The sequence below is a fragment of the Notamacropus eugenii genome, chromosome 5 (assembly GCF_028372415.1).
Source record: "Notamacropus eugenii isolate mMacEug1 chromosome 5, mMacEug1.pri_v2, whole genome shotgun sequence".
NCBI classification, from domain to species: Eukaryota; Metazoa; Chordata; class Mammalia; order Diprotodontia; family Macropodidae; genus Notamacropus; species Notamacropus eugenii.
In genome coordinates this window covers 21,946,519-21,961,605 of record NC_092876.1, presented here as the reverse complement: position 1 = coordinate 21,961,605, position 15,087 = coordinate 21,946,519, and positions in this window count along the sequence as shown.

The following is a 15,087-nucleotide window of genomic DNA, read 5'->3' as shown; positions in this document are numbered from 1 at the left end:
TTACCTCTCTTACCACAAGTTTTTGTGCTGGCTGACATTAAGCCACTAGGTTCACAGAATCAATTATTTTCCCTTTTAATATAAATCACTCCTCTCCTCATCTCATCCTATTCCATTCTTGCCAGTTCCTTTTCTTAGAGTCTCCAGATTTATGAGTCAACCCTCTGCCCTCTCTTCCTACATACTACTGGCACAGGACCAGCCAGTATGGCATGCCTGCATCTAAGAAAGTGTCGTGTTCTGTGAGCAAAGCAGAATCGCAGTAGCTCAAAAGAAACACGAGATGCACAAATTTAGAGCCATCTCCATTCCAAGTGTTTATATGGACTATTTGTGTCTGACATGTGGAAGAAACTTCTGAGCTCATATTGTTCTGATCAGCCACAGTCAGACACATTGTACCTCGACTCCAACCTAGTGAGGTCATTTGGGTGCTTCTTGAGAACAAAGGACAACAATTAGCAACCCACCAACCATTCAATAATTCAACAAACATTTATTAAGCAAAGAAAAAAGAAAGGACCACTCCTTCATTTGAGACTAGGGTAAAGAAATGAGAATGGGGAAGGATGTCAATATCTTTTGAGAAGCAGAATAAAAGAAGCAGTGCACAGCAAAAAAAAACAAAAAAAATCTACCCATATTCAAATATATTCTCTACCCAAATTAATTTTCTTAATGTCAAACTGACCATAACAACCCTCCTCCACTCACCCTTATCTCTTACTATTGAAGAGGGAATATTTTCTTATTAAGATAAAAAATTCTGTCACTGCCATTCAAAATTCTTCCCTTTTTTCCACTTTGCTGCTCCCCCTTTCTCTTTCTCTCTCTGATGTGAAATTCCATAATTATCTATCCCCAGGGTGGCAAACTTACAGCTTCTAGGCTACATGTAGCCTTCTAAGTCCTTGGGTGTAGCCTTTTGACTGAGTACAAGTTTTACAGAACAAATCCTATTATTAAAGGGACTTGATCTATGATGTTTGGATTCAGTCAAAGGGGCACACTTGAGGACTTAATGTTGCCTTGAGATCACAGTATCCCCATCCCTGATCTATACCAAGCTGCCATAGAATGAAACAGATTGACTGTATATTTGAAGTATGTCAGACTGGGTATATAATTAAGTAATTACTCCAGGAATCTGAAGGGGCTATAAATCGGTTATAAAGTTAATAGGGAGCCAAGATGGCGGAGTAGATAGATACACATACGCTAGCTCCAAACCCACCACCCATAAAATATCTATGAAAAAGAACTTTCAACAAATTCTGGAGCAGCAGAAGCCACAGAACAATGGAGCAGATGAGATTTCTGTTCCAGAGAGCCTGAAAACCTCTCGCAAAAGGTCCTCATGCTGCGGACCCAGAGCCCAGCCCTGCCTTGGCAGCACGGCACCGAGAGGAGTGGATCCGAGCAGGGAGCAGATCCGAGCAGGCTTCAGGGAAGGGATCTCCAGCGGCCGTGCGGGTCCCTCCACCCACAGGTGACAAGAGTCGGTGAGAGAGTCTCTTTGGCGGGTCGAGAGGGGAGTGGGGTGCCCCCATAGCTCGGGCCCCCTCGGGAGGCAGCAGTGGAGGCAGGAGCAGACCTGAGCTCCCCAAGCAGGCAGGAGCCCAGATCCATTGTTGAAGGTCTCTGCAGGTCCCTGAGGGAACTGAGCCCGTGAGGTGGCCCTGCCCCCACCTGAGCACCTGAACTTAATCTCACGCTGAATAGCAGCCCTGCCCCCGCCAAAAGCCCTGAGGCTGGGAAGCAGCATTTGAATCTCAGACCCCAAGCACTGGCTGGGGGGATCTGGAGGCGAAGTGGGTGCGAAGAGAATATTCAGAAGTCAAGTCACTGGCTGGGAAAATGCCCAGAAAAGGGGAAAAAAATAAAACTATAGAAGGTTACTTTCTTGGGGAACAGGTATTTCCTCCCTTCCTTTCGGATGAGGAAGAACAATGCTTACCATCAGGGAAAGACACAGAAGTCAAGGCTTCTGTATCCCAGCCCACTCAATGGGCTCAGGCCATGGAAGAGCTCAAAAAGGATTTTGAAAATCAAGTTAGAGAGGTGGAGGAAAAACTGGGAAGACAAATGAGAGACATGCAAGCAAAGCATGAAAAACAATTAAACACCCTGCTAAAGGAGACCCAAATAAATGCTGAAGAAAATAACACCTTGAAAAATAGGCTAACTCAATTGGCAAAAGAGGTTCAAAAAGCCAAAGAGAAGAAGAATGCTTTAGAAAGCAGAATTAGCCAAATGGAAAAGGAGGTTCAAAAGCTCACTGAAGAAAATAGTTCTTTCAAAATTAGAATGGAACAGATGGAGGCTAATGACTTTATGAGAAACCAAGAAATCACAAAACAAAACCAAAAGAATGAAAAAATGGAAGATAATGTGAATATCTCATTGGAAAAACAACTGACCTGGAAAATAGATCCAGGAGAGACAATGGGACTACCTGAAGTCCATGATCAAAAAAAAGAGCCTAGACATCATCTTTCATGAAATTATCAAGGAAAACTGCCCTGAGATTCTAGAACCAGAGGGCAAAATAAGTATTCAAGGAATCCACAGATCACCGCCTGAAAGAGATCCCAAAAGAGAAACTCCTAGGAACATTGTGGCCAAACTTCAGAGTTCCCAGGTCAAGGACAAAATATTGCAAGCAGCAAGAAAGAAACAATTCAAGTTGTGGAAGTACAATCAGGATAACACAAGATCTAGCAGCTTCTACATTAAGGGATCAAAGGGCATGGAACAGGATATTCCAGAAGTCAAAGGAACTAGGACTAAAACCAAGAATCACCTACCCAGCAAAACTGACTATAATACTTCAGGGGAAAAACTGGTCTTTCAATGAAATAGAGGACTTTCAAGCATTCTTGATGAAAGGACCAGAGCTGAAAAGAAAATTTGACTTTCAAACACAAGAATGAAGAGAGGCATGAAAAGGTAAACAGCAAAGAGAAGTCATAAGAGACTTACAAAAGATGAACTGTTTACATTCCTACATGGAAAGACAATATTTGTAACTCTTGAAACTATTCAGTACCTGGGTACTGGGTGGGATTACACACACACACATGCACACGCACATGCACATACACATAGAGACAGAGTGCACAGAGTGAATTGAAGAGGATGGGATCATATCTTTAAAAAAATGAAATCAAGCAGTGAGAGAGAAATATATGGGAGAAGAAAGGGAGAACTGGAATGGGGCAAATTATCTCTCATAAAAGAGGCAAGCAAAAGACTTTTTTAGTTTGGGGAAAAAGAGGGGAGGTGAGAGAAAAACATGAAGTTTACTCTCATCACATTCCACTAAAGGAAGGAATAAAATGCACACTCATTTTGATATGAAAACCTATCTTACAATACAGGAAAGTGGGGGATAAAGGGATAAGCAGGGTGGGGGGGGGGATGATAGAAGGGAGGGCATGGGGAGGAGGGAGCAATCTGAGGTCGACACATGGGGAGGGACAGGATCAAAAGAGAGAATAGAAGTAATGGGGGACAGGATAGGATGGAGGGAAATATAGTTAGTCTTATACAACACGACTATTATGGAAGTCATTTGCATAACTACACAGATTTGGCCTATATTGAATTGCTTGCCTTCCAAAGGGAGGGGGTGGGGAGGGAGGGAGGAAAAGAAGTTGGAACTCAAAGTGTTAGGAACAACTGTCGAGCACTGTTCTTACCACTAGGAAATAAGAAATACAGGTAAAGGAGTATAGAAAGTTATTTGGCCCTACAGGACAAAAGAGAAGATGGAGACAAGGGTAGAGAGGGATGATAGAAGAGAGAGCAGATTGGTGATAGGGGCAATTAGAATGCTTGGTGTTTTGGGGTGGGGGGAGGGGACAAAAGGGGAGAAAATGTGGAACCCAAAATTTTGTGAAAATGAATGTTAAAAGTTAAATAAATAAATAATTTTTAAAAAAATAAAGTTAATAAACATTTATCAAGTTCCTACTATGTGTCAGACACTCTCTAAGCATAAGGAATAAAAAGGCCGGCAATGCCTCTTCTCAAAGAGCCCACAGTCTAATGTAGGTGAGTAGACAACCAGAAAACAACTATGTGTGAACAATCTCTATACTGGATGAACTGGAAATAATCAATACCATGAAGACACTAGAATTATGGAAATTAGCAAAGACTTCCTGGGAAAGGTGAAATTTTAACTGGAAATTTAAGGAAATCAAGTGGTGGAAATGAAGTGGGAGAATAATCCAGGCATGGCAGCCAGCCAGTGAAAACGTCCACGTTTGGGAGATGCAGTGCTTTGTTTGAGGAGGTCCAAGGAAGTCAGGGTCTCTGCATTGCAGAGTAGGTATTTGGGGAAGGATTGTGTAAGAGGTTGGAAATAAGAGAATGAGTCCAGTTTATGAAGGTCCTTGAATTCCAAAGAGAGGATTTTATATTTGATCATGGACAGGATAGAATAAACCACTGGAGTTAGCTGAGGAGGGGGTGCTATGGTCAGACCTATGCTTTAGGAAGATTAATTTGGCAGCTAAGTGAAGGATGGAATAAAGTAGGGAGCATTGAGACAAGGAGACCAAAGAGTAGGTTATTTCTATAATGTAGGCATGAGGTAGTGAGGTCCTGAAACAGGGTGGTTCTTGTAATCAGAAGAAAGAAGGGAGCATATGCAAGAAATACTGTTGAGGTAAAAAAGTGATAAGGACTGACAACAGACTGGATTTGAGGGATGAGAGTGAGGTGTCAAGGGTGACACCTAGGTTTCAGATTTATGTGGCTTGGAGGTTGGTTGTATCCTCCACAGTAATAGGAAAGTTTGGAAGAGGGGAATATATTGGGGGAAAGGTAATGAATTAAATTGTGGACAGGTTGAGTGTGAAATATCTATAGGACATTCAGTTCAAGCTATCCAATAGACAGTTGGAGATGCAAGACCATAGATCAGAATAGAAGTTATGGTTCTATACATAGATTTAAGAATCATCATCCGAGATAAAGATTGAATCCATGAGAGCTTATGAGATCACCAAGTGAAATAATAGAGAGAGAGAAGTGAAGATATCCCATGGCAGAGACCACTGGATATCCATGGTTAGTGAATATGACCTGGATGAAGACTCAGCAAAGGAGACTACCAAAAAGAAGAGGTCAGAAAGGACAGAGGAGAACAAAGAAGAAGTGTTGTTACAAGAGCCTAGACAAGATGATGAAGAAGAAGGAGATCATCAGTGACAAAGGCTTCACAGAGGGAAAGAAGGATGAGGATTGAGAAAAGTCATCCGATATGATGATTAAGAGGTTATTTGGAGACAACAGGTTAGTTGAATGATGAATTCAGAAGCCAGACTGTAAGAGTTAAGAAGAAATGAAATGGAGATGCCTGGTGTTGATTGCCTTCTCAAGGAATTTAGTCATAAAAGGGAGGAAATATGTGGGGCAATAAGTATCTGGGATAGAGGGATCAACTGAGGGTTTTTGGAGGATAAGGAGACATAGAGAAATGTATAGGAAGTTGTAATGGTAATTGAAAATGTGAAGATCTTTCTCCTTCATTAATAGACCCATCGACCTGCCAGGGTAACATGGAAGCCTGAGTCACATAGAGTCTGTGGGGGAGAAGTGTGCTGAATGGGTGCAACAGGATGAGGTGGAGCTGTAGCAGAGCTGAAAGGAAATGGGTCCGAGAGCATTCAGAGCTAGGAAGGATGGAGACAAGGAGGTTGATGGCTAGCATGTGTGAAAAAGCTTTTTGTGATTTGTTGAAGGGGCCAGGTTTGTGGGAAGCCTAGCAGGGGGAAGGCTTGGGGATGGTGCTGCCCTTTGCAATGTTATTGTGTATAGATTTTTGTTACGATGATGGATTTGGCTTTCTGGTGTCTGAATAATTGTTTTGGTTTTATCTTCCATGTGGAGAGTTTGTGGAATTTTGCAAATCAGAATTGCACCACAGTATTTATGGTCACTGTAGGGGCTGTGAATATAGCATGGCACTACAAAAGTAGGGAAGTAGCCAGTAGACCAGGAAACATTGAATAAAAGTGAGAGAGTAGGGGTTATATAATATACAATCTGATGGAAAAAATGGGATGGAAATCAATCATTTGTGTATGTAGATGGCCTTGCCTTGAGAAGGAGGAGTGACTTCATTATTGAAGACATGTATGAAGAAAGACAGTGATAGATGTTATCTTAGTCAACTAAGAACAGGATGAAGGGAGAAGTGGAGTTTTTGGTTGAACAGTCTTAATAATTTTAGTGAAATGTGAAGTAACAATCTCCCCTGAGAGGGTAGAGGAATGGGAGAGCCATGGGAGAATAGGGTTGCTTTGCTATCATGAGAGTCCCAGTTGAGGTTGTGTAAATATCATAAATTTATCAGACATCAGGTGAGGGTGATTTTGTGATTTTCTCTAGCTTCTTTCATGATTGCATTTGGAGGAGTGAAAGCAGGAAATGTTGAGAGTGATTCAATATTAAGGCTTGGTAGGTAAAGCTCTTCCATATGAAAAAGGGGCAAGGGAATCAAGAGGACAGTAGAGAGTTCACCTGATTCAACAGGGGATCAAGATGGGAAAGAGAGGAGATTGTAGCCAGTGCAATGTTGGTGATCTGGGAAAGAACTAATTGGTTGAAGGATTAATGGTCACAGTGAGAAAAAAGAGCAGGTTTGGGGTATAAGGAAGAAGGAGAGGTGGAAAGCTAATAAATAGATTGTGTTTGGATAAAGGAATTTCAGAGTTCATTAACATGGAAGTGGCACATTTGTGGGTGATCACTAGATTAACTGTTTGACCTTATTTATATATAGTCGAGGCAGTGCGGAGGAATGGGTAATGGGAAAGAAGTTAGTTGAGGAACTGTGGGATTGAGTTGTGTAAGTAAATACCAATATGTATGTTGGGGAGAAGAGAGGTTGGGGGAGAGAAAAACTGTGAGTGACACAGTGAATTCAGTGAGGTTGCTCTTCTATTTATCTTTGCTTTAGCTGTGACACCCAGAATTGAACAGAAGATGTGATTTGAGAAGGTCAAAGATCATAAGCTCATAAATATTTTGTCTTGACTACATCTGTCTATCCTTCCACCGTTTGCCACTTGCTCATTCATTAAGTTGTTCATGGCTCTCATAATTTTTTTCTACTCCTCTGGTCATCTGATATTCTTATGACCAATTTCATCCTCAACTAGGTTCTCCTGCTTCCATACCTAGCCTTGACCATGAGGTAAGGATTCAACAACCATCATCCAAGCATCTCTCAACCATGATCTGCTACTTCCAACCTGGACATCAACAACCTTAAAGACCCCCATGTTCTGATTCCCACTATTTTCTTCTAAATCTGCTGATGACTCTTGTTTAAAGTCACTAAAATGGTAATGATTTCATACATTATAATATTAATGATGCATGACCTTATCTGGACCTTCACTACTGCTTGACAAGTTTTGTATGTGGCCCTTATTGACAGCTCTATCTCATTCTCCAGTGACAGCCCCACAGCCCTAATTCTTCATTTTCCTACCCTGTTTACAGTATAGAACCTAGGCTACTACTACACTTAGATATAGAAAAACAGAATTGAGTTTTCTCATCTTTCACCTACACATTCAAAACCTATCTCCTTCCGCTACTCAGTCTCAGAGAAGCAAGCAGCTATAAGCTTTGCCAAAGCTCATCCCTCAGTTTTACCACCCAAGATGTTTCTAGGGATCTTGTATGAGCAAAGTCCCCCTCACTTTCTATCCTAACTCCTCCTTGCCAGTCTCCTTTGTTGGTTCCTCCTTCTCTGATACACACTAAGTCTGGATGTCTCTCCATGCTCACTCTTTGACCACTCCCTGTCTTTCTCTCTACACACACTTCTTTGATCATACTGTTTAGGGGTAACAGTACTAGAAAAAGTGAGGAGGCCTCTTTTCTATTTCTAGGTCTACAATATAGCAGCTGTGAGAATACATGACAGGCTTTTTCCCTTCTCTGAGACTTCCTTTTTTCTTCTGGGGCAATGGGTAAAATAATGTCATTCACTTGGCTGTAGTACTTAAAGGATCTCTGTCACCATAACCATCTGAATTACTCAAATCAAATGTGTATATTTCCATTTTACAGATAAGGAGTTATAGCGAAAGTCAGCATCTTGACCTAGGGAGTTAGTGGCAGAAATGAACTCTAAAATGACTAGAGTCACAAAAATGACTGGCAAAACTCAAAAATATTTTGGTAGAAACTAAGGATAGACTGATATCACCTCTTCCTATATACCAAGATAAATATCAAATGGATACGCACCTTTGACATCAACGATGACATTGTAAACAAGAAAAAAATCATCTTTCCAGTCTATGGATAGGGAAGAGTCTATAAATAAAAAAGCAATATAGCAGATTACAGAATATTTAATAAAATTATTTGAGTATATAAAATTTTTGCAAAACACATCAAATACAATTCACTTTGAAAGAGGAACATATAACTATATGCATAACATATATATAAATACACAATCTTTGCAGCAGTTTTCCTGTTGCATAGGTCACATATTCAAGATATAAAATGAAGAATGAGATTTCAGAAGTGGATAAATCTTGTGTCTCCTGCATATTACCAATTAGTTATTTAATAATTTAATAATCATTCCTCTCACACTAATCTACCATTCCATTTCTTCACTAGTACCAGATAGTTTTGATAATTGTTGCCTTATGTTAGAGTTTAAGATCTGGTGCTACTAAACTTACTTCCTTCCATATGTAAAAATTAGTTCTTTTGATATCCTTGACGACCTCTCAATCTGATAATTTTCCTTATGTTTCCCAAATTTTTATAATGTGATTTTTACATCTAGGTCATGTACCTATTTGGAGCTTATCTTTTCATAAGATGTGAGGCATTGGTCTAAATCGAATTTTTTTTTATTACACGTTGTTATACAATTGTTTCCAGCAGTTCATTTTCAAACAATGTCCCTAGCTAGGGTCTTTGTGTTTATCAAATACTACAGTACTAGATAAATGTATGCTATATGTAGCGCTTAAACTGTTCCATCAATTACTATCTTTATTTTTAAACCGATACTACATTATGTTGAAAATTTGAAAAAATTTTGAAAACTACCTGTAGAATTCTGCAGAATGGTTAGAGGCATGGCTTTGAGCATCCTTTCTTTCCATTTAAATCTACTTCAGCTCTTTCTAAAATGATTAACAAACTCCCCCAATTATTCCTTTCCAATCTTAGTAATTCTGTATACTTCCCCATCCACCACTTTCTGATATCTGATTATCATTCTTCTCAAGCAATACCTCTTCACACTGTCCAACTCTACAACTACTCATCCTATCCACTGTGCCCTCTGGAATACCTGTTCCATAGGTAGAAAATTCACTTTCTTCTTGAATCCTTTCCCTTCCCACTCCTTCCATCTTCTTGTATTCAATGAGAGCTGGATCTCTTTCCAGCACCAGTTGTACTTTCACTCATTCCCTCCAAATCACTGGTTGAGGTGGGGGAACTTGGAATATTCCTTGTTATCCATTACTTCTTCCAGGATTTTTCTCCACACCATCACTTAGTAACTTCTCTGCCTTTGAGATTCATTCAGTGTGTATCTACTATCCAAACATAATTCTGCTATGCGTTGTCTACTGAGCCCCAGCAGACTCTTCTTTCTTCAAGAATTAATTCCCAGTCTTTCTCCCTTCCCTAACTCTTGATATCACACCAGAAGACTTCAATATCGCTATTGATGTTGCTGCAAATAGTTTAACCTCACATTTCCTCAACTCATTCTTTTGACATGACTTCCCTAGTGTTTAGCAGAGCATCTATAAGTGCTTAATAAATGCTTTTAACCCCAATTCAGTCATACATAAATATGGTCAGAGCCTTGATTTTGCCATTTATGCAACGTACTCTTACAATGAATGGTGGCAAGGTGTGGCAAGATCACAAAAGCAGGAGGGGCCTAGATTATGGAGAGCTTTATATCCCAAGTGGGGGCATAATCCAGGTGGCAGTGTCATAGAAGAGAAGGCAATATATTTGAGAGATGTGGCAAAAGGGAAATTGACCAGCCTTGGCAACAGCTTGAACACTGTGAGTAGAGATAGTGAGGAGTTGAGGATGACTCGTGGATTGGCAGCCTGACGGCCTGGGAGGATGGTGTTGGCCTTCACAATAACAGGGAAGTTGGGTGGGTTAGGGAGAGGATAAAGAGTTATCTTTTGGACATGTTGAATTTTAAATGTCTAAACTCTGATTAAAACAATGACCACCAGGACCCCAGAAGTCAGATGATGAAACAAGCTACTCACCTCCTGACAGAGGGAGTTGGATCAAATGAAGAATTTTATAGGCATTTTCACAGATGATTACAGTGTAAATTTTCTTGATGAGATAATTTTGGGCAAGAGGGACTATCACTATCAAGAGTAACTCCAAAGGAAAATGGGACTATTGAAACATTTTAAAATATATGATGGAAGGAAAGAACATGTACATCTGGATGGGTGTAGAAGCCTTCCAAACATGCAGAGGTGAGGAAACTGAGGGACAGGGGAAGGGAGGAACTTTTAGAGGAGTGTGTGGATTGGGACAGAAGGAAGAACATGGGAAGATGGGCTCTTGGAGAGGTGAGTGAGATGAGGAGAGGGAGAGGGGAAGGGAGAAATAAGATAAGAGGGATAGGATAAAAAGAGAGGCTGAGAAAGAAAATGGTGAGTAAAAATAAGCTAGAGGGAAATTCACAAATAGTGATTGTAACATTAAATGTGAATGGGATGTTTATACCAGCTCTGTGTGGTAGCGAAATACTGGAAATTGCAGGGATCGCCATCAGTTGGGAAATGACTGAACAAGTTGTGGTGTGTGATTGCAATGGAATACAATTTTGCTACAGGAAACAATGAGCTCAATGATCTTAGAGGGACACAGAAAGATTTGCATGAAATGGTGAGGAGTGAAGTGAATAGAACCAGGAGGTCGTCGTATACAGTAACAGCAATACTGTTTTAAGAATGGTTTTGAGTGACTAAGTCATTTTCACTAATACAAATACACAAATTAGTTACATAGGGCATATGAAGAAAGATATCATCTGCATTCAGAGAAAGAACAGATAAATAGAAGTACATATAGAATAATTATATAAATATATGCGTATGTGTGTATGTGTGTATGCACATACATAGACACACCATATATATATATATATATATATATATATATATATATATATATATATATATATATATACACATATATATATGTATATGTATATATATATATATATACATATATATATGTGTGTATATATGTATATGTATATATATATTTGTGTCTCCTGGTAACCATCTCTAGGTTAGGGCAGTGGAGGGAAGAAAAAAGGAAAAAGAAATTTATATGATAACTCTATTATTGATGTAAAATAAATAGCAAGTTATACATAATAGATTTGCAGTTTCATGGGCAATCATCCTTTTTATTATACTGTGTTATAGAAATGCTTGTTTTATTCCACAAAATAAAAATTAAATTTAAGGCAGTATTGAACTGAGTTGTATAACATATTTCATTTTTTGAAGAAAGTGAACTCAATTGAATAGAGGTTCACAGTTCTTTCCATGATTGTTTTTATGCTCTACTTTGTCCATGATAAAATGGCCATTTCTGGGGTATTTGGGGGGTTGAGAATGAAAAATATTAAAAACTGTTGCAGAACTTCACACACACCCTAGGGCCTGCTCTGATTTGGCTTTGTTTCCAGGGTTACCATGCTGGAAGGCATCACCAGGCTGCCAGCCTACCACAGATGAGACTCTCTTGTGCTATGCTGACCATCAGAACACAGACTCTCTGGGGAACCTGGATCACACTCCAAGCCTTCCCATTATGGAAGAACCACCAGAATGATAGGTCCATGGTATATAGGAGAGCATATGAAGGAAAGCATAGACACCATGTGCAATGAAGATGAGGCCATGTTCCAGGCCTGAGATGACTAAAAAGGATGCAAAAAGTCACATATAAGAGATGGACACATTCAGGGGTACTGCTTCCTTAGGACTAAACATTAAACAGAATTTCCTCCCTCCTTCTGAACTGATCCTCCTTGGAGCCCAGGATAGTTTCCCTCCCACATATATGGGGCTGCTTGTTTAGCTGTCTTCATTAATAAGCAGTAATTGCAGAAGATGCTTTTCGCTTGAGACAGAAGTTCACTTTTTCTGAGACATCCCCAGCTCCCCTTGCAGACAGTGTCAATGTCATCTGTAGGTGACATAATGATCTCAGCTCTGGGGCCAATAATTTCAAGGAATCCTATCTATATAGAGCCCTGGCTGTATACACATAGACAGTCACTCTGATGGCCTTGGGTGAATCCTTCATAGTAACAGGAGAAGCCAGATTGGTTAAGATCCTCTTTATGTATCAGCCTCGAATAAAGGTTCTGTCTTGTCAGAGGGGGAGCATCTGTACCAGGGGATGGAAGAACACAAAAAATCATTTAAGCTGGATGTTTGCTGGGGACATGATAGGCAGGTAACTATGCAAAAAGCTCTAGAATCATCCTAGAATTCAATCCCAGAATCCAAGAGGAACTGGGTCCCTACAAGGGTCTCCTTTGGTCCCTGTGGACCCAGCTTAGCTCTGGGTGACACATTTGTGATCTTCCTTGCTCTCTTCTCTTTCATCACTTGTTTCCTGGATATATTTGGGTGCTATGACATTCAGGGCCATTTACATCTAATTAATTGTATTACTTTGCTATCTGTGACACTGTTGAACATGATGTAATTTCCCTATTTCTCCTTTGACTAGTAAATTTGTTTGCTTTGTTTGATAAAAAGGATTGCAATACCTGCTGGTGGGACCCCCTTCTAATCTCCCTTTTTCATCGGGCCCATGTCTGTCATTTTTAGAGGTATTTAATTGTATCACCCCAGTCACTGGGTTTTGTTCTCTGCCATATCAACTTCACTAAATGTGACTTCATATTGTGATCTCTTCACTTTGATGAAACCTGATTATTTTTAAAACAGTGACTTTTCTAGCAACACTCTCAGGTGTCTTATTCATCTCCCTGTTTTCAGATTGTGAGTCTCTTTTTTTTTACTCTAAATTCTCTTTATCCCTCCACAGCAGGGTTCTCAACCTGCTTTTTCTGTATCATGAACCCCTTTGGCAGTAAGGTAAAGTGTGTAGCTCTTTAGAATAATGTTTGCATGCCTATGTTCACAATGGAAGGAAATGCTAAAAGTTTGTTAGAGATTAATCAAAATTTTTTTTCCCATCCAAGATCAAAGACCCTTATCTGAGTCCCTGGCTACCATGTTAAGAATGTTTGATCTAAGATTCCTTTCTTCTCTGCTCCCTAACAGTTGCCCTAGTGTATATTTGTTTCTCTTCTCCCTCCCCTAGGTCTCTCCATGATATTCCCTCTCTCCTTCCCCTGGTCTGAGTTCAGTCAAGATCATCTTGCCATTCTCAGAATGTTTGGTGCTTTCTAGTTTTCTGTTCCTCCCATGTTATTGGGCTAACATCTTTCATTTCTTTTTCTTCCCAGCCTGGGTTGGGTGGGGAAGTCTTTACACTCTCACCCACTCATCAGCTGCTGATGTTTTGCCCTCACAGCAGCCTCAGGAATTGGCTGCTTCCCCAGTTGACACCCTCCATTCTTCTCCTCTGGGGACTTGGGAAGGGGATATATTGTCTGGGTCTCCATAGGAGCCCTTGAGCTATGATGGCATCCTTTACAGTGAAGGGAGTAAGTTTCTTGAATTTAATGACCTCCCAGAGTTGGACCTTATGTTCAGAGCCTGGTCATGGTTTTGAGGTAAGACAGAGTATGAAATCCAAAGTTCTTTTCCCAGTTTCTTTAATTACTCTGGGACTTTTCTTCTGTTTTATAACTCCACAGAGCCTGAGGGATGAGCTAGAAGCAATTTGAGGTGTATGTACGGGGGAGAGATAGAGAGAAAGAGTGAGTGCACAAGGTGGGCAGAGACCAAGAGACAAAAGGACCGAGAGATGAAAAGACCGAGACAAAGACAGATGTAGAGAAAGAGGAAGATAGAAAAATAGAGAGACAGACAGGGAGACAGAGACTGACACGAAGAAAGTGATACAAACTTTTATCCTCTAGTCTGACATCTTCGGCTGTTTATCAGATATTTCAATCTGAACATCTCACAGACAATGCAAACAATATTTCCAAAACTAAACTCATTAACTTTTTCTTCTAAATCCTCCCCTTTTCCAAATTTCAGTATTACTGTTGAGAGTTCTACCACCCTCCCCATCACTGAGACTCACAACACAGGTGTTATCTTTTACTCTTCACTCTCTCTCATCCTCCCTATCCCATGTCTTACCATGTTCTGTCCTTCCTTCTGTAGTCACGTCTCTCATATACTGCCATTTTTCTCTTCCAACACTGAACCCAGAATGGTGCAAATCCTCATCATCTCTCAACTGTTAATTAGAGCAAACCAGAGATAGATAAAGGCAATAGTGCAAATTTTATGCACTGTTGCCAGACCCTGGACAAAGTGATATGGTTAAAAATAAAATAAAACAAGATGATCTCTACTTCCAAGGAGCTTATATTCTGATAAGATCTATTAGGTTTCTAGTGAAGGGAATTTGAAAAACAAAGTTGGTGGTGAGGAAGTCAAGCATTCTGAGAGTGAGCTGAACTGGAAAAGAAGTGAGACTGTAGAGTCTCCTAAAATGGTGATCCTGTCCAGACATTTGTCTATAGGGTGGTCAGATCACAAAATGAAAACATTTCCAAGTGAGCAAGATGGTACAGTGGATAAAGCATTGAAACTGGAGTCAGAAAGACCTGAGTTCAAATCTAGTCTTAGATACACCCTACCTGTGTGACCCTGAGCAAGTCACTTACTGCCTGTTTGGTTCAATTTCTTCATCTGTAAAATAGGGATAATAATAGTACCTACCTTCCAAGGTAATTGTGAGGATCAAGTTAGACAATGAATGGAAGTGCTTAGCAAAGCAACTGGCACATGGTAAGTGACATGTATATGTTAGTTATTACTATTGTGATTTATTATTATCTTAGAGTGAAGGAAGAAGCAG